Source organism: Talpa occidentalis, unplaced genomic scaffold (assembly GCF_014898055.3).
Source record: "Talpa occidentalis isolate TD23 unplaced genomic scaffold, MPIMG_talOcc4v2.1 talOcc4.2, whole genome shotgun sequence".
NCBI lineage: Eukaryota > Metazoa > Chordata > Mammalia > Eulipotyphla > Talpidae > Talpa > Talpa occidentalis.
Window position 1 is genome coordinate 141158950 of NW_023602073.1, and position 20760 is coordinate 141179709.

A 20760-nucleotide genomic window follows, 5' to 3' on the forward strand; every position below is an offset into this window, starting at 1 on the left:
GACTTTACTTGTAATCCTGTGTACTGTATTTTATTTTTTTAAAGATTTATTTATTTATTTATACAAGCACTGGGCACAGTCAGAAGCGTGGGAGGGTGAGAAAATTCACCAGAGCCAGAGCAGGGAGCAGAGCAGGCAGAAGGACCGACGCACACTGCTGAGGGGAGCAGCGGGCGGCAGGAGAGGCCTGCGCGCCATGTGGGACCCTCCTCCAGTGGCTGGGGAGCAGCCGGGGATCGAACCGGTGCCACAGAGGCCGCGGGCAGCCTCGCAACCCAGCGCTCATCCACTGCGCCACCAGAGAGGCCCTGTACTGTATTTTAAACAATTAAAGCCATTCTGGAGAGAATCTATAACTTTCTCCAAGTCAATGTCACTGGGTCCCACACTGAGGAGTTTTACTTGAAGTAATATGCAGAAGATATAAAATAATATGCAATTATTTTAATTGCAGTATAAATACATTAATTTAGAAACTTAAATTTTATCAACTTTTTTTAGAAAGAACCTCTTCTTAGCTCATAGCTATAGATAAAACTAACATTTGAAAGGTTAACAAAAACTCATTTATAATCCCATAATCATTTTCCTTACTGTCATATTTTATATCTGTTGCCATTCTTATACAAAGAAGTGAAATATTTAAGTGGCCATATAGGAACATTACTTCAATCTAAACTTTATAGACCAAGTGAGACCTTGGTGTCAGGGAACTATGGATATCATTGGTCATTTTACATGTTGGATAATAAGGAATAGTGTGGTGGTAGTAGAAGTGCCATTCTTGAGGTATTTGGAAAAAAAAGAATTTAAAGGCTGAAATTCATGGAAAAGCATAAAGGGAAGTATCTGTAGCAAAGAAAAGGGTTCATAAATTAGGATTGTTGGAATAATATTGTATAGATTTACTATGTGTTATGTGAAAACCTGAGGCTGTGTTTTTGTAATTTAAAATTTGAATTTTAGAAAGGTAACATAGTGTGCATACTGTGTAATAGTTAACACCCCCAGTAAAGTCTAAGGCATCAGTCTGTAATTAAAAACTAATATTTCTGCAGTGAAACATGGGAATCTTTGTGGCAGTAGGCAACTAAAGCCTATAAATAACCTCACATCAGTGCAATGCTGATTTTTGTTACTACCATATGAGTTTTGACATGAAGTTTTCATGAAAAAAAGTCTTTGCAGAACCTTTCAGATTTCAGTACTATGGAAGCTATTAACGGTATTGACTGATATCCAGTCATGAGATTCTTAGGAGTTGTGTTTTGAGGAATGTTAATAATAAAGTGGGTGAGATTTGAAGTGGTTGAGAAAGATAAGGAAAGGCAAGGGGAGAATTTAGGTAACTTCAGCTAAAAGAAAGAACTGCTGCTTTTGATAAAAATGGGAAGGTTGAAAAGGGAAGCTCGTTAGAGGAAGAGTTTAAGTTTAAACTTTAGTGCCATTAAAAGGAAAAAATCCTTTTTCCACATAAGATTCCTTTTATTTTTCATGTATTCCATATCATAAGTAAATGAGCTTAAAGTTTGAGAAATGTTCCAGTGTAAAATTTCCTTTTAAAATGAGCTATACCCTGTGAAGCTGTCCGCAGCCTCTGCAGTGCCGGTTCAATCCCGGCTGGCCAGAGGGAATCCCACATGGTGTGGCAGACCTCTCCTGTCTCGCCGCTGCTCCCCTCAGCAGTGTATTTCAGTCAGTCTGCCTATTCTGTTCTGCACTCTGTCTCTGGTGAATCCTCTCACCCTCCCACACATCTGGCCTGTACCCTGGTTCTTGTATGCATGAATAAATAAATCTTTAAAATAAAATAAAATATGAGCTGTAAATTTTCAGGGCCTACAGACTCTGATGCTGAGATATTAAAATATTACTGGACTGGGAGTGGTTGGAAAGGTGTTCTTAGATAACTAAGGGGTGTGACCAGCTCATGGAACAAAACCTGATAGATTGAAGGAGTGGAGTGAGCTACTTGTTCCCTAACAGAATTCTTTTTTGTATGGCCAGAAGTGGTCTTTGTTGCCACAGCAGTGAGAGCTGCATGTTTTGAATGCTTAGAGTGTGCCAGGCACTGTTGTAAATGCTTTACAGCAAGCAGTCTCGAGATACAGGTTTCTGCCTTGTAAGACTTGGTCATGAAATCAACCTAGATGGGAAACATTTTAACATAGGTCGTATTGTGATTTTAATTCTCATTTCACTTTAAAAATCTGGGAAATAGATAATTAATGTTGAGTATAGGCTTGAAGAGATTTTTTTGTATTTTCTTGCCATTCTGTGATTTTAAAAAACTGATCCATGGACTCAAACATTGATATTGTCAGAATTTCTTAGAAGTGGGGTCTTTTCTAACAAAAATGAAATAAGGTCCGATAATGACTCTTAAAATTTGTTTAATTAAACAACATTTGTTCCCCACTCCCCCCCATAGGTGTAGTCTCCATAAAATTTCCTTCACCAGTGCACCTGTGCACCATCACTTCAGTCCCTTGTGCTCCTCCCTCCCTCCTCTGATCCCTCTTGCTCCTCCTCCCCTGCAGGACAACATCATATTCTATAATTCTGAATGTTTAAATTTCCTCAGGAAGAATAAAAACTCAAACTGTAAGTTAAATTATAGGAGATTCTCCTTAAATTATACTGTAACTGTAAATGAGATGCCAGAGGAATATTGAGAGGATGAATGTTGTAGCTTGGCTCCTACATCCTTTGACAAACATTAAGAAAAAGCATAAATAAGGATTCTAAGAAACCAGAAAAAACTATATAGTGTTGACTTAAAAAGTTGTTAAAAAGAAAGTAATCAGTACTCTTTCAAGTCAGTAGTTGGTCAAGTTAGTATAGCATAAAGGAAGGAACAATGGATCTGTAATTAGAAAGTCACAAATACATTTCTGTCCCTTTGTTGATTATTGGGGTTTTGATAATCCGTAAATTACTGATCAAATGATAGTGTGAAATAATATGATGTATTAAAAAGTGCCAGAAAAATTTTAAAATATGAACCTAAGTAATTGCAAAAAGTTTTATGAGGATCCTGAAGAGATTATTAGATTTAGTAATTAGATTAAAACTATGACTAAAGGAGGAAATTTGAACAAAGATTAAGACAAAGTTGTGGGCTCAAGAGAGAAGGTTAGTGAGGCATGAATGGTAAGAAGAGGTGGCCTAGTAGAGCATTCCTTGCATTGCTGTTGCATTTCTTTGTCTGTCTGTACTTCTTACTGGATTAAGAGTAGGTGTTGCAGTAGGAACTGTGGTTCATTCTGTTTGCTCAATGCCTTGAAATAAAGTAACGTTTTTAATAAATGTAACTTGTGAATAAATACTTGGTGACAAGACTTGAGTGATACCAAAAAATTCTGTGATAAGTATGTATGTGGGTTTAAAATGACAAGACTAAACATGATCATTGGTTGAAAGTAGAGATTGAAAGAAAGGGGGGTTGGTTTCCTCAAGGAAATGTGGGAGGAGGAGGTAGGATATGGAGCACAAACGAAAACACTAGTCTTACCGAGACTATTCCCACAAAAAAAACACCATATCCGGGAGGTTTTACTTTTGGACTCTTTAAAATCATCAAGACCAGATAATATTTCAGGTCAAAGGTAAGCTTCCCAGTTCTGTTTACAAAGACAACATGACATGATAATAAAATATGAGCGTAAAAGACTACGTGCCAGACTCTCGAAAGTTGATGGGAAAAAAATCTTAATGAAAGTGTCAAATGGAATCTAGTATTACACTAACAAATAATATTGTAACCAAGTTAGAGTCATTCTTAGAATATATAATAATAAATTAATTTGTATTAGTAGATGAGGGATGTATGTATTACTATCTATCGTGATACCAAAAAGGGAGAATCAAAATTTATTTCTAATAAGAATCCTTAGTGAACTAAAACTTAAGTAAATATATGTGTGTGTGTGTGTGTGTGTGTGTGTGTCCAACCAGAAGTCAGCATTTTATGTTATTAAAAATGATCAAATCCTAGAATTTCTATTTTAATTTTCAGTGAAATACTAAATTCCTTTTAAGTCATGAATCAAAAAAGTTCTGGCTAGAATTACTGTTATGTAACATTGTCTTAGAAGTCATGTCCAATGTAATTAGAACAAAAAACAAAATAGGAGGTATGATTATTGAAAGGGAGGAGGCTAATTATTATTTGTAGATGACATTGTATATCTGGAAAAATCCAAAGAATTAATTATGAAACATTACTCTGAGTAATGAGATTTCAGTATGATAGCTAGTTATAAAATGAAAACATAGAAATTAATGGTTTGATCAAATAGTAGGAAAACCTATCAATATGGGTTATTAAGTGAAAATTCTCAGGGGTCTCCCTGGCGGTTCAAGGGGTTAAGACACAGCACTATGAAGCTATTCGCAGCCACTGCAGCACAAGTTCAGTCCCCAGCCAGAGAGGTAACAACCCACATGGTGCACTAGACCTCTCCTGACTCACCCACTGCCCCCCTCAGCAGTGTATTTCAGTCAATCCTCCTCTTCTGTTCCCCACTTGGTCTCTGGTGAATCCTCTCACCCCCCCACACACACACCTCTGGCCTGTACCCCAGTTCTTGTATGCACAAATAAATCTTTAAAAAAATAAATAAATGAAAATTCTCATTCTTAAATACTTTTTTTCTTTCTGGGGAATATATAGACCTACTCTTTTCCCTAAATTAATTGCAACCCATTTTCCATGTTAACTTTAAAAAACTACTTTGAAATAAAGTTGCAGCATTTAGGGTAACTTTAAGGGAAATATAAATTTTTTTTTAATTCCTGTGGCTTGTGATACTTGCTCTATTGCTTGGTAATGCCAGGGAAGGTGTAATCTGATCTTTCAGCTGTATTTAGTAAATAATAATTTTGTGTGGAACCCACTGTTCTATCAGTAGAAGGATAATTATTGCCCAATGTAAGGCTCTTCTTTATGCTTAACGCATTTCCTGACTTAAAGACCAAATCATACAATGTAGTTATTTCTTTTGTTTTTTTAAAAAGCACCATCTTCTAGGGCCTCCCCGGGTGGCGCAGCGGTTGAGCGCCGGGCTGTGAAGCTGCCTGCAACCTCTGCAGCACCGGTTCAATCCCCGGCCACCGGCGAGGGTCCCACATGACACGCAGACCTCTCCTGCCGCCCGCTGCTCCCCTCAGCAGTGTACTTTGGTCCTTCTGCCTGTTCTGCTCCCTGCTCTGGCTCTGGTGAATTCTCTGACCCTCCCGCGCTTCTGACTGTACCCAGTGCTTGTATAAATAAATAAACAAAATCTTTTTTTTTTAATTGTTAAAAAAAAAAAAAGCACCATCTTCTAGACCTAAAACTTTTAACAAGAGGTGTGTTGAAGATCTTTCCCTTATTCGGAGGGAAAATTACTGATGCCTTGTTTACCACTAATACTCTTTATATCCTAAATGTAAATTTTTTTTTCAGAAGAAATTAATGTTTATTTCTATAGTCTTTGATATTTTTCTCATCTCTGCTTAAGTGGTATTTAAATGTATTACATGAAACCAAATAAATCTAGTATTTTTTTAATTTATATTTTTATATTCCCCATACAATTACAACCCCCTTATTTTGACCCCAAGCCCTCCTTTCCCTGCCCCCCACCACCCATAGAGTGTCTCTGGTTCATAGTTGTTTGTTGATTTTTATATTTTCTTTCTTATACTATCCAGTATTTTTCTTTTTCTTTCTGGCTTATTTTGCTGAGCATGATCCCTTCCAGCGCCATCCATGTTGCTGCAAATTGCATGTGTTTATCTTTTTTGATTCCTGAGTAATATTCCATGGGGTATATGTACCACATCTGCTTGATCCAGTCATCTATTTTTGGGCATTTGGGTTGTTTCCAAAGCTTAGCTATTGTAAACAGTGCTGCTATAAACATAGGGGTGCAGGTGCTCTTTGGAATTGATGTTTCTGTGTCCTTTGGGTAAATACCTAGGAGTGGAATTGCTGGATCCTATGGAAGCTCTATGTTTAGTAGGTCCAGAAATCTCCACACAGCTCTCCATAGTGGTTGGACCAGTTTGCACTCCCACCAACAGTGCAGGAGAGTTCCTTTTTCTCCACACCCTCGCCAACATTTGTTGTTGCTAGTTTTTTTAATATGTGCCATTCTCACTGGTGTAAGATGGTATCTCATGGTAGTTTTGATTTGCATTTCCCTGATTACAAGTGATGTTGAACATTTTTTCATATGCCTGTTGGCCATTTGCATTTCCTCTTTGGAGAAGTTTCATTTTAGCTCTTCTGCCCATTTTTTGACTGGATTATTTTCTTTGTTTTTGTTGAGTATCATCAGCTCTTTGTAGATTTTTGTGATCCTAAATGTAAATTGTTATATTTTTACTCATCATCAGCTCTAAGAATTAAGCTTTGTCACATACTTGCTTTGTAGCTATTCTTAAGTCAGTTTTGATAAATGGGTTATAGCTCTTAGGATGTGATACAGTTAGTTGAGTTATGTAAATGTAACACTTGTTTCACACAGTTATTGCTCTAGTGTTTATGAAAATGAAGGCTAAAGTATATTCATATGCCTAAAAATGTGTTTTCATCCTTTAATAATGCAGAAAAATGTATTGAATACCTACTATTTGTTAGACTATGATGTTTGTAACAATCCAATGAGGTAGGGAGGGTGTACCATTTTAATATGAAAGAGATTTAGTTGGAGTCCTTTATAAAACCACATTTTTTTTTTTATTTTTTTTTTTTTTAAATATTTATTTGTTTGTTTATACAAGCACTGGGCACAGTCAGAAGCGCAGGAGGGTGAGAGAATTCACCAGAGCCAGAGCAGGGAGCAGAACAGGCAGAAGGACCAAAGTACACTGCTGAGGGGAGCAGCGGGCGGCAGGAGAGGTCCGCGCGCCATGCGGGACCCTCCTCCGGTGGCCGGGGAGCAGACAGGGATCAAACCGGCGCTGCAAAGGCTGCGGGCAGCCTCGCAACCCAGCGCTCAACCGCTGCGCCACCGGGGAGGCCCGTTTTTCTTTTTTTTTTTAAAGATTTTTTTTTTTGTACAAGAACCGGGTACAGGCCAGAGGTGTGGGAGGGTGAGAGGATTCATCAGAGACAGAGCAGGGAACAGAACAGGCAGACTGACAAAATACACTGCTGAGGGGAGCAGTGAGCCAGACAGGAGAGGTCTGCTCGCCTTGTGCGTTGCTCCGAGGCCGGTGGAGATCGAACTGGCACTGCAGAGGCTGCGGACAGCTCCACAGCGCTGTGCTCGACCACATGTGGCACCAGAGAGGCCCTATAAAACCACATTTGAACCTAGATCTCTATCTCTCCAAAATTTTTCCCTACATGCCATCACAAAAGAAGAAAAATCTACATTTTTCTAAAAACTACTTTCATTCAATTTTGCTTTATTGTGTTGCTAGCTACTAAAAGTATGGGAAGTTGAATTCTTTGAATCCGTCACTGGTGGGTGTGTTTGTGTGTGTGTGTGTGTGTTTGTGTGTGTGTGTGTGTGTCCTGTTACAGTTTTTTACAATCTGCCATCATTTGACAACATCAGAGAATTCAAATTATTTTGACTGCTAACGGGATTCATTTCTGAGAGAAACTCCTAAGAGTATCAACTCACCAAGCATAAGGGCATTATTTCCAGACCTTGTTAATCTAATAACTGCAACAATTTTTAATTTTTTCATGTCCTACCACTTCTGTAATCTTTGTAGTTATAAGTTTTGTTTTATTTTAAATATGGACCTAACAATTTTTTTTAATCATTGAATCTATTTTGGTAGTGGAAAAAAGAGTTTCCAGTGTGGTTAAGAACCACATCTTATGAGCTGTTCTTTGCCTCCCTCTTTAAGAATTACCAAGTATTTTTAAAAATTAGAACTTGAAATTCAACTCATTGCTTGGATGTATCTAAAGCATTTCTTAAGAAACCTCTGCGAATTGGTCATAGGAAATTACAGGAGCAGTTAGAAGATGAGTGGAAATCAGATAGCAAAAAAAGCAAAATTACCTGAAAATGAGTACTTTACTTACAATTCCAGTTTTACCAATGAAATTGGATTTATTGTTGTTTTTCTCTTTTTATCATATTCTATGGTCTTGTGTTGGACAGTCTCTTGTTAAAAGCCATTAGAGAGTTCACAAAGACAGCTGTTTCAGTTTCTGGAATTTGGGAGTACTGAACAGAATTGGGTAGATTAAGACAATGATTTAAGTAATGTAAGTAGTATCCTGTGATAACTTGTAATTTAAGTGACCCTTTTTGTACTTTAGAGTATTTTGTGTGAGAGACATTGGGTACTGCCTCACTGCTATTAGATCTCAGAATGTTTTCTGGTCAAGTTTCTTTTTCTGCCTACCTCTAGTTTACTCCAGTTTCTCTTCTGCTTTCAAGGCTCCAGACCCAGTACCTGGACCTGCCCTGGAAAAGAAGTATCCAGTAGAGATGAGCTCACTGCAGTTACTTAATTAAAAAATTTGTAAGCTGCAAAAATGGCAATGGGCCTATCAAGAACAGCTACAATTTGAATTTTTCTATTTCCAGGTATGCTAAAGTCCATGGCACCAGTCAAGCTTAGCCTGTGTAACTGCCTTACTCTGGAATCTATAATAACCTACTTTACTCTCAAAAGTTGTGATCATCTTGCTTTAAAGTATAGTAACATCCCTAACATCTAGGTAACATGCGACTAGTATTGACTTTAACATACCTTTTGCCTGAATTTTTCTAATTTAATTTGTTTGCCAGTTGTTGCAAACTAATGCAAAAACAATTTCAGAAAAATCAATTTGAAATGCTATTGAGTCAAGCCCTATAAATGTACAGGAAATATAGGCAATTAAGTGAATGAAACTAGTTCTCCATCCTGAGCTCCCCAACTATGAATACCTTCACATACAGAGTTAGTATAGTCTTCAGTAATTGGAAATCATAAAGATTTCTGGGTAAATTATATATAGTACTTCTACCTGAAGAACTTATACTTTAAATGTAAATTAAATTGATGTATGCTGTGTTTATACTTGATTGCACAAAAGAAACCAGACAGGAAAGTCATAAATAGTTAGAATTATCCTGGAATGCAAAAACAAAACTAAAAAATGTTGTTTGTTGCTGCTGTAGGTTTTAACCAAGAGAAAATAACTTTTGAATGCTTAGAAGATTGAGGACAGTTAGCTTTTAAGGACATTTGTTGCTTTTACCAATTTGTATATATTTAGAAACAATACATTAAAAGTGACATTGAATATTTTTTGATTTTAAAACAATTCAGATTGGATGGAAATTACCCAGAATTAAACAGAGGAATCTGATTTTAAAATATTCTAATATTCTAAATTATGGTTTATATTTCTTCCTCCAGTGTTTATGTATAATGTTATAGCTTAATGTCTACCAGTTTAGTCAGCATTGTCATTGATAATATACCACCTTTTTGGTATTGGAAGAATTATGAGTGTTGAATTAGGACTAGAAAGAGAGTTACTAGCAGATTTTATCATAGGATCTGTGCCTTTGTTAAGCGAATTGATAGAGAGTTGCATTGGGATTTTAAGTCATTAATAGTTATCATAGACTATTAGTAATGGTGAAATTTTTCTATATCATTGATTGCATATAAAACACCATGCTAACCACAGTTGGACTAAAGAAAGGAATAAGCCTTCCTTTCTGTGAGCTGACAAGTAATGCAAAAAGAGGTGTCGTAATGCAGGTCTAAGCAATGTACTTGAGATTACCAGAGAGAATCAACTTTATTACAAGGTAACATCATATTTCTACTGAGCCAAGCTTGAAGGATAGACTTCTTTGAGACATTGGCAAGGGTATTTCTAAGTTATGAAAGTGAAAGTATATAATACATTCTAAAAATTGTGAGCAGTCCATTATGCCTAGGAAGAATAGGATAGAGGGATATGATAGGAGATGGAAATATGCCATACACACTTTGGAAAGTCAGGTGAAAGAATCAGATTTTAGTAGGTAACAAGAATCCGTTAAAGATTGCTTAGCTTCTTGACACCCTTAAGCCATTGGGCCTTTTGAAAAGCTGGCTACAGTAAGATTGACTTGAGGAAATTAGAAATACCTACTAAGAGACAGCATTTATTATATGTTTCAGGCATTATGTGTGAACAGTTTTACCTGCAATTTCTCATTTAATCCTAACTTCAGGATTGTTATGAGAAGTAATTCAAACAAAACATGTTAAACATCTAGGGCCAGCACAGAAGCTGGCCCAGAGAAAGTGCTGAACCAGTGATTACATTGTATAAGCTCTGAGAAAATTGTGTCTTTTTACTTGTATGTCTCTACATTGTAAGGGTATTATGTTTATTGGGGTATTTTTAAGCTTAAAATAGTAACAATAAACTTCTTTTTTACTGCTGCTATCTCTTTCTTTCAAACAATTATGAGTACAACTTGGCTCGTTTTAAATTAGCCTTCCTCAGTGTCTTCAATGGACATTCAGGTTGTTTTTAGTAATATACACTCGGTTTATCCCTCTTGTGTGCTCCTCTTAAAACATATGTGTTTCCCTCTAGATCAGAGGTGCTTTATATAGCTAGAGAAAATTCTGGTGCTTTAGTATTAGTAACAAATTTCATTCAACCCACCTCAAAACTGATTGCAGTGAAAATGGGTGGTGCAGCTCCATAATTGAGAACTGCTGACTTAGACTACTTAACCTGCTACTGATTCAGCTGACACTATGGATCAATATCTTAATAGGTCTCCCCGTGATCCTCTTCAGTTAAAAAAAAAAAGGTGTAATAGTTGTCCTCTCTGCTTATCGTGTGGGGAGGATAGAATGAGATCACAGATAATGTGGTATAAAGAAGTCCAATGTAAATTCTGTTAGATTATATAATCTTCTCAAAAACATGGACTATATTTATCTTTGCATATTTAGAGCTCATTGCCTGGCATACTGTGGCCGGTGTTTGTGAATGGGCCCCAGAAATGAAAGCAAGCCAGACGGTGGACCGTATCTATGAAAAAGTTCCGGACCGGAAGAATTTTCTTAGATTTAACTTTCATATTACCAGAAATCTCTGCATTTTTAACTGAAGTTTTCTCCATCTTATCTCACTTCCTTGCAGCACTACAGTCATAATTCTTATATTTATCGTGTTCTTTCATGGCCTATCCCTCAAGATAAACACTTATCACTGATATCCTGCAAGACTTTTATTATTCATCTCTAATGACTTAGATCATTCCATACATCCTTTATAAAATTTCTCCTGCCTTCTATTTAAATACCTAAATAGTTTTAGGCACCTCTTCCTTTTGACTGCCATTATACATTATCCACTTTAAATGGCACAAGGTGACTGTCATTGAATAAAGGGCTGCCCACCTCTGGGACTTGATGGGATGTCACAAAACCATTTTCTGTTTCTTTCACATAGTAAGAATTGCTGCATTTCTCAACAACTATATATTCTGTTCTAAACAATTTAATAATGCTTTGGGGATATCGCATAGGTGTATGTGTATTTGTGACAGTTCTTTTAGGTTTTTTATATCAAAAAAAATCCCTGGGGCCTCACCTGGTGGCGCAGCGGTTGAGCGCTGGGCTGCGAGGCTGCCCGCCAGCCTCTGCAGCGCCGGTTCGTTCCCCAGCCACCGGCGAGGGTCCCACAAAAAAAATAAATAAATAAAATCCCTGCCAGCATATTTAATTGCTCATATAATTTCCTATATTCTTAGTTTGTTTTTTCTCTTTTTTATTGATGGGATTTAATTTTTCTAAGGTTTCATTCATTATTGTCTTATTTTATTGCTGTGAGTCATGCATCTATATATTTATATGTAAAGTATTCAAAAGAAGCTGGAAGGAGTTTCAAGCTTGTACCACTCCCTGACTTTCCTCAAATCAATGTAGGTGTGACAGTGTATAAAAGGACTTGGAAAAAAATACAGCAGCTCGGTGCTTACATGATCTCAACTAATAGCCAAGGCAGCCAGCATTTCCAGTCTCCTTTAAAGAAAATTTCTTTTGTTGTTTTTGTTTTGCTGCAAAATTAGGAAAATAAAAGCCCTCATTTATGAGAGTCTTACTTAGAATGAGAGGACTACAGATACTGTTAAATTATATTGACAAAACATTGTTTAAATATAACTAAACACATTAGTTGTAAATAGTATTAAAATTATATAAGGATATTCTTACTTGTTCTAGACCTGATCATTTTAATCAAACTACCAAATATCAACCAAAAGTGATTTCAGAATATCTAACATAACTGTTGACCTGGCAGTGCCAAGAACATCAGAGTTAAATGATGTGAATTGAAAGAATGAGGGCATGTTGTTTTTGCTGACTTGTGGGATGCAGCATGCATGGTAAAGAGGCTCGCAGTCAAGATCTTCAGTGCTGTGCCCTGGCCTGCCCCATTTCTTCAGCCTTATCTTTCACTGTATTTTCTCCCTGTTAGTATCTCTCTGCATTTCAGCATTACCCAGCTACTTGTGGTTTCCCAAGCTTGCTATATTGCTTTGCTCCTTTCTTTTCCCGGCCAACTACTTACATCTACCTATATGTATCTGAAGTAGTCTTTCTCGCTCATCTGTCCACCCTGTTGAACATGTTATCATCTTCTAAGACCCAGCTTAGGTGTCATATGTAACGTATTTTTTCCTTAAATCTTTGTCTTCACTCAGAATTGACTGGCCCCTCCTTTGTTTCCTCTGTGTACTGCACTTTATGACAACTCAGCTTTTACATTTATTTGTTGATGTGTTTGTTTTCCTCCACTGAAATATAAATTTCTTTGCATTTGAATGTAGATAGCTGATTTTATTAATTTTAATGTTTTTAGCCCTCAACAGTATAGACTAGGTAGAAGACTCTCAAATGTTTATCTATTAAGCAAAATATACATAGCACATGTAAGAATACATTTAAAATAATACTTTAGAAAATAAATATCATTCTATGTATCAAAGTACTAAGTAGATGATCATCTTCATATATTTTTGCAATTTAGATTTCACATTTCATTAGAAAAATCTTTCTAGACTTATAAATAGGTATTGCAGAATGAGATTTCTGGTTCATTACTGAATTATACTATTAAAATATGTAGATTTTCTCTAAGGGTATCTAATTGTGCAGTTGTTAAATAGATTGATATATATATAATAAATTTGCTAAAATAGAAGTTTCTATATAGTTCTCAGATTATTCATGACCATCTAAAATAAAATTCATTTACCATGACTACATCAAAACTAACAGTCAACTACAGAGCAGTTCTACAGTATTAAGGTTTGAAAGATAGGCGCATGCTTAGCAACATATTTTCCTATAGAGTGGTAATGTTGTTTTGCCAATTTTCACAATGCTCATTTTGAATTTAATTGTAAGATTCAGAATACTATTATAGTAATAAATCTTGGTTTAAATATTTCCCTTGCATATAGGTTTTTATATATTTTCTTTGTTATGCTTATCCATATCTTGATTTACCACCATTGCCACATCACCAATCAAATGTATGTGTATAATTTTTTAATTGCCGTTTTAACTTTTTGTTAGTAATTAAAAACTTTAAGAGCATTTACAGTGTCTAACTTAATTGTCAGATTCTCAGTGTCATAACACACATACCTAGCAATTGGCCAGCAGTCTACCTGGGGAAAAGATAGTGGCACTGGAAGAAAATAAACATTTAAAGGACATTAGAAAGAAAGAAGATAGACAAAATTATATGAGATGAATAGGAAAAACAGATGATGTATTGAAACTGCATAGAGATCAGTTGGTTAAACTTCTCATAACTTTCTCTGAATCTTCATATTAAGATGCCATTTAAATTTTTTTTTACTTTACCACAGGCTTTTATTCATTATGATTTTGTTTTGTTTGTTTGGGTTTTCACTGGGTTTTTCCCCTTATTATCATCCCTTATACTGCTTTGGCCTTTTCTCTCTTCCCCCAATCAAAAAAATTTCAATTAATGTTTTAACGAAATTACTTTAATTTTCACATGCCGTTAAGTTTATTGGTTTGTTCCAAATGTTCATGGTTTGATATAAGATGAAAACTAGTAAAGTGTTTTTATTTTATTTTCTCCTTTTTACCCCTTTGCCAATAAATAGGAACTTATTATCATACTTAGCTCCTGTTTTCTTTTAAATATGATATTTATGCACAGGGTGCATTTTCCAAAAATTACAGTACAAAGAGGCACTGAAAGGTAGTTCTGTTTCCGTCTTACAGCCCTACTGTATTGGAAAATAATGAGATATGAATTGGAAAATATACACAAGGTAGTTATATAATATGTTTTGATGAATTATAACAATTCAGTCTCAGATTTATTGCACTTTTCTTGATCCTTAGAAAATGGTAGTACTCACCACAAAACCACAACACATAAATTGCCAAGTGCGACTGACTTGCACATTCCTTTTAGAAGAACTTGTAAGATTTTTAACCATAAGAAATGGTCAGCATTCATGGACTTGAGGCAATGAATTAAAAAGAAAAACTGGGGAGTTTTCTTTTTAAGAAGAGGTAGTGTAGATTATTATGTTACTTAGTATGAATATTTTTCTTCAGATAGGAAATTCTTATAGGCTTGTAAAATTGAAATATCCATTTTCTGATAACATAGTCCTTTACTCCCTTCAGGCCTTTAAATAACAACAGATCTGGACGTGATAGCTAACTTTAAAGTAAGTAGCATGTAGATAATTGATTTTAAAATGTTTGTTATTTATACAAGTAACTATATGTGTAAAATGATTGAATATTACAGCTAAAGCTACATGCTAACATTTAGGCTAATAACAGATCAGAGTTACCTTGTTTTTCTCTTAAATGATGATAGTGTTTAAATTTTAGATTTTTTAATTACATAGCTGTGATTCTTAAATTAGTTCTTTCAAAAATAACTTGACCTCATAGTTTGGGGTGGGACAGTTGCTTACCTTAATAGTTGTAACATGCTTCAAGAAATATAATTTCAATAATATGCTGTTAAGAAACAATTTTGAAGTGTTTCATGTTAAATAAATGACATTTGTAAGTTATTTTAAAATTAATCTCTACATCTTTGAAGGTTTGAAAGAACTCACTAGTGAAACTGCATAGTCTTGGGGTTTTGTTTGTTCATTTATTTGTTTTAATAGACTTTTGTTTACTGTTTCAATACCCTGACTTGTAATTGGTCTGTTAAGGTTTTCTATTCTTCAGTATTGGAAGGTTGTATATTTAAGAATTTCTCCATTTCTTCTCAGTTACTCAATTTAATGACTTTAGATGTTTTTAGTAATCATTTATAAACCGTTGTATTTCTGAGATGTCATAACTTCTCTTTCATTTCTGATTGTACTTATTAGACTTCTCTTCCTTTTTTTTTCTTTCTGAGCCTAGATAGAGGTTTGTCTATTTTGTTTATTTTTTCAAAGAACCAGCTTTTAGTTTCATTGCTCTTTTGGACTCTGTTTTTGATTTCTATTTTATTTCTAGTCTAATTTTTATTAATTCCTTCATTTTTTATTATTTCCAACCCTTCAAAGATATTCTAACACCTGTCCTTCTCAAGCTTTTCCAAAAAATTAAGAAAGAGGGAATGGGCCTCCCTGGTGGCACAGGCAGTTGAGTGTCGCACTGTGAAGCTGTTCACAGCCTCTGCAGCACGGGTTCAATCTTGGCTGGCCAGCAGGAATCCCACATGGCTCAGCAGACCTCTCCTGTCTCGCCTGCTGCTCCCCTCAGCAGTGTATTTCAGTCAGTCTGCCTGTTCTGTTCCCTGCTCTGTCTCTGGTGAATCCTCTCACCCTCCCGCAAATCTGGCCTGTGCCCCGGTTCTTGCATAAATAAATCAATCTTTTAAAAAAAAAAAGAAAGAAAGAGGGAATGCTTCCAAACACATTTGATAAGATCAATATTACTCTGATACCAAAAGTAAACAAGGACATCACCAAAAAAAGAAAAAAGAAAGAAAGAAAATTACAGACCAAAGTCCCTAGTAAATATAGATGCAAAAATCTCAACAAAATCTTGGAAAATCATATTTTGAGATTTTTACATCTTGAGCAATTGGGATTTATTCCAGCAGCAAAAGAATGGCTCAGCATCCATAAATAAATAAATGTAATTCACCACATCAGCAAAAGGAAAGAAAAAATTCATGTGGCCATACCAATAGATGCAGAGAAAGCGTTTGATTGGCTAACCTACCCATTGTACAGATTCAGTGCACTCCCTATTAAAGTTTCAATGAGATTCTTAAAAGAAGTAGAACAAATATTACTGAAATTTGTATGCAATCACAAAAGACCCTGAATAGGCTTAACATTGTACTACAAAGCTATAGTAATCAAAACAGTAGGATATCACATTAAAAAGAGACCAATGGAATAGAATTTAGAGCCCAGAAATAAACATATATGTACACACACACACACATACAGTTAATCTGTAACAGGTGCCAAGAGTATACATTGGAGAATGAAAAGACTCTTCAATTGATGGTAATGGGGAAACTGGACAGCCAAGTGCAACAAAAGAAAAACTAGACCACTATCTCATACCATATACAAAAGTTAACACAAAATGAATTAAAGACTTGAGTGTAACACCAGAAACCATAAAATACCTAGAATAAAATATGGGTCTTGAGTCCAGCAGCAAGGGAAGCAAAAGCAAAAATAAACAGATTGGACTGCAAACCAAAAAGCAAAGCAGAGAAACTCTCAGTAAAACAAAAAGATACCCCACTGAAAGGGAAAAGTATTGAACGTCATACACCTAACAAGGACTAATATCCAAGATCTACAAAGAATTCATACAACTCAACAACAAAACCCCAGCCAAACAATGGGCAGAAGAGTTAAATAAAATCTTCTCCACAGAAGACACACAGATGACCAGTCGGCACATGAGAAAAATACTCATCATCACCCGTTGTCAGGGAAATGCAAATCAAAGCCACAATGAAAAACTGTTTCACATCCGAGTATGGCCCATATCAGAAAGACCAGAAACAACTAGTGTTGCCAAGGTGTGGCAAAAAAGAAACCCTCATACACTTGTTGGGAATGTAGACTGGTCTAGCCCTTATGGAAAACAATTTAATATTCTCAAAATAATAAAAGTAGACTACCATGTGATACAGCAATACCATCGCTAGGCATCAAAGAATGCAAAAACACTAATTCAAAGTGATGTATGTACTCATAGGTTCATGCAGCACTGTTTACAATAGCCATGTTATGGGAACAACCTAAGTGGCCAGTGACAGATGAATTGATTAAGGTAATATGGCGTATGTATATACACGATGAAATATTACTCAACTATATAAAAAAATCGACTTGCCATTTGCAACAACATAGATGGAACTGGAGGGATAATGCTAAATGAAATGTTAGAAGAACGAAAAATACCGATAGCTTCACTTATGGGTGGAATAGAGAAAACAGAATCAAAGAAAACCAAACAAAAAACAAACCCTAGAAATCTGACTGTAATATTGAGGCACCGAAGGGGAAGGAAGTGTGGAAAAAGCAAAGTTGGGGGGGTGGGGGTGGGCAGACTATGGTTGCCTTGGTGGTGGGCTGGGTGTGGTAATAGACATCTGAAGAAGTATGATTCTATACCCTGCAGTAATCCACAGTGTTATAAATGAATGTTACTTCAATTAAAAAAAATACAAGCTCAAAAATAGTGACCATGTGAGCTACATCAACTACTACCTGAGCTGAGATACATAATTCATCTATAATGTAAAAGAAACTTAAAGTTTCAGATGGTATTATCAGAGCTCTCTGATTACACCTTCTTTGTCTCAAATACATGGAAAAGAAACACCTACCTCAAAGGTTCAACCAGCTCCTTCAGTATTTCTGCAGCTCGTAGAGCATGCGGAACCAAAATAAGGTTTTGTTTCTTTGTATTTTGTGGAAAGCATGATATTCAAAAACAAATAGCTATGACTATCATTGAAATTATAGAAATTATAGTATTAATGGCTACCATTTGTTTACACAAGCTGTTTTACTTACGTTTTTACTATATGCTCTTTTTTTTTTTTTTTTTTTGCTATCTTATGTCTAGTTCTCATTTAATTCTCATAATGAAAAGGAGGAAATCCAAGGAAAAGGGGATGACCTTGTTGGTGGGTCCTCACCCTCACACTTAAGAATGCAGAACACAGCTCAAAAGCAGACACTTAGAAGCAACAATGACAGGATTTATTACACAGCAACTGAGAAAAGAGATAGCTAAGAGAATTCATAGACCAACACATAGCCAGATGCTGTCTGTCCTACCCCAGACAGTGTGTGCTGAGCAGAGACTGAGATCCAAGCTGAAACCGCATGTGGCAAACTTGCTTCTCCACAGATACCCCTCCTTGTGAGCAGCTTAACTGCCAAAGCCACAGGGATTTTAATTGCCCAAACCCCAGCTTCAAGTGTCATGGGTAGACTCTGAAAAGCTCCACCTTCTACCATCAAGTTGACTAGGAGTGCCTCCTCCTGGGAAGCAGGTCCCCAGTGTTCCTCTTACAATAGCAATCACCAAGTGGCTAGTACTCAATTATTACCATTTTATAGGTGAAGAAGCTGAGGTACAGAAGTTAAAACTATTTGCCCAGGAAGAAGCTGCAAGTAAGCGGCAGATTACATTTCATAAATAAATGAGCACAAATTATAGTTCTAGGTTTTATACTTATGCAGACACTACCTTGTGTCAAATACTGCGTACTTTCTATACATTGTCTTATTAAATGGAACTATCAACTAATATTAGAAATGTTAGAATATTAGAAATCTTAGAATATAGAAAATTAGAAATATAGAAAAAATAGAAATATTATCAATGTTAGGTTATCTCTGTTTTTAACTAGTATTCTTTTACCAGAAAACTTTAGAAACACTTGGCTATTTAGAATACTATTTCTTTAAATTCTACTAGGGAAATTCTTTAAGAAAGTTTAGTGTAGCATTTAATTTATTTGTTGATTTTTTTAATAAGACTTTTTAAAGCCTGTATTTTGACTATAAACAATTTAAATTATGTATCTGTAAGTAGTTTACACAAGGTACATTACCAGTTATTTATTTTAAAAGTTGAATCTCTTTTCTCCATTTATTTATGGTACCTCCAAGGTAAGGAGCATTCAACTGCAGTCTTGGACAGACTTTACCGTATCTCTGTAGTTATTATTTTGGGTCGTTGATTGTTTTTTTAATATCTCATCAAGGCAATTTGTTTGCTAGAAAGTAATACTTCCATCTAAATCTTTAATTTCAGTGGTAGATAGTAGTGTCTCCCTCCCCTCCCTTCCCTTTTCTCCTCATTTCCCCTGGGGTTAGAATTATAAGAGTTTTGTTGTTTTATTGGACTTGATGGGAAGCCAGCTTTTGGTCACTATGATTAATATCCTATAGTTTTGTTTTGTTTTGTTTTTTTAATTAAGAACACAGAGTTTATGTCAGTTGCACCTCAGGTTTAAAAAAAAAAAAAAAATACAGTCTTCTTCCCAGAATGCTAATGTGAGAAAAGACCTTGGAGAAAGTACATCTCTCATACAAGATAAGTGGCTACACTAACAGTATTTACAGGGAAAAAAAAAACAAAACAGGAATACTGGATATGGATTTAAGTAAAAATTGTGAGGTGAGCATACAGACACAGGAGTGGGAAAGCATTATATATATAATGTTTATATAATTTATGTATGGTAACTCAGGAACTGAGTTAAAAAGCTAAGTCTTCAATTTCCATAGTAGGAAATCTATAGATAATGTGTAAAATTGGAAAAATCAAGACTAACCTTACAATCACCTTGTATAGGAATGTGGAGAAACAGCCGTGTTGACAGAGGGTACCTCTAGAGAACAGCTAAAAGAATAGAGACTCGAGGCAGGGAAATTACTGGTTTCCCTAATAAACTCGGTAGTGCCATTTGGCTTTTTAAACTGTGTGTTTTCTTCAAAAATTTATTGTAAGTTTTCATTATAGAATATATCAGGATTTTTCCTGAGCATATTTTAAGATCAATTTTTAGATATACTGTTTAGTTTGGGCAGCTGGAAAGAAGGTTGACCTTTAGGGACAAAATTAGTAATGACTGTATAATGTTTTCTATGTAATATAGCCAAGAATATATTTCTTGAAATGCTCTTAGGTTATATAGTAGGACTGTCTTATCTACACTCAGGTTATAATTAATGTCAGTACCAAAGATGTCTTCAAATGTTAATCTACAGCCCAGATCTCTCCTGAGCTCCAGACTCACACGTCCCCAACTCCCTCTATGGTATCTCTGTTTTGATGTTTTAAAGGTACTCAGATTAAGCATGGTCAAAACCAAACCTTTAATATACCCCTTTGTACCTGAGATCTTTTCCATTGTTCCATGTTCATAGATGAAATTGCCATCCAGTTGAGTAAAATCAACCTTGACGCCTCCTCCTTTACTCTAAAATCCATCACCAAATTATTTTACTTTTTTCTTTCTAAATATCCATGTTTTTCCTTCTATTCAGTTTCCATTGTTACCTCTGCAGTTGCAAGCTACAGTATTACCATTGCCTGGCTACACTAAGCAGTAGTTTTCTAACTTGTCTTCTCATATGTTCTTTGCCTTTCCATACTGCAGCTGTTCTCATATATACATGATTCTTGATCTTGTCACTTTCCCCATCTGTGACCTTAAATACTTCAGTGGTCTATTACTTTGAAGCTTAAACCTCCAAATTTCAGTGTCCTGTGTGGTGCTTGAGCATG

The 20760-nt window shown here is 35.6% G+C and overlaps 1 protein-coding gene across 3 annotated transcripts in view; it reads left to right on the forward strand.

The window, feature by feature from the left end:
- The window catches only part of TAB2 (TGF-beta activated kinase 1 (MAP3K7) binding protein 2), a 77039-nt gene that overhangs the window by 17431 nt on the left and 38848 nt on the right, over window positions 1-20760 (forward strand). The window contains exons 1-2 of one of the 3 annotated variants that reach the window (XM_037520550.2): window positions 8244-8546; window positions 14650-14693. The exons of 1 other annotated variant lie outside the window; for it this stretch is intronic. The gene's annotated coding sequence lies outside the window, so the exon portion shown is untranslated. Of the gene's footprint in view, window positions 1-8243; window positions 8547-14649; window positions 14694-20760 lie in introns of those variants that run through there. One more of the 3 variants, XM_054697911.1, reaches the window with a different exon arrangement.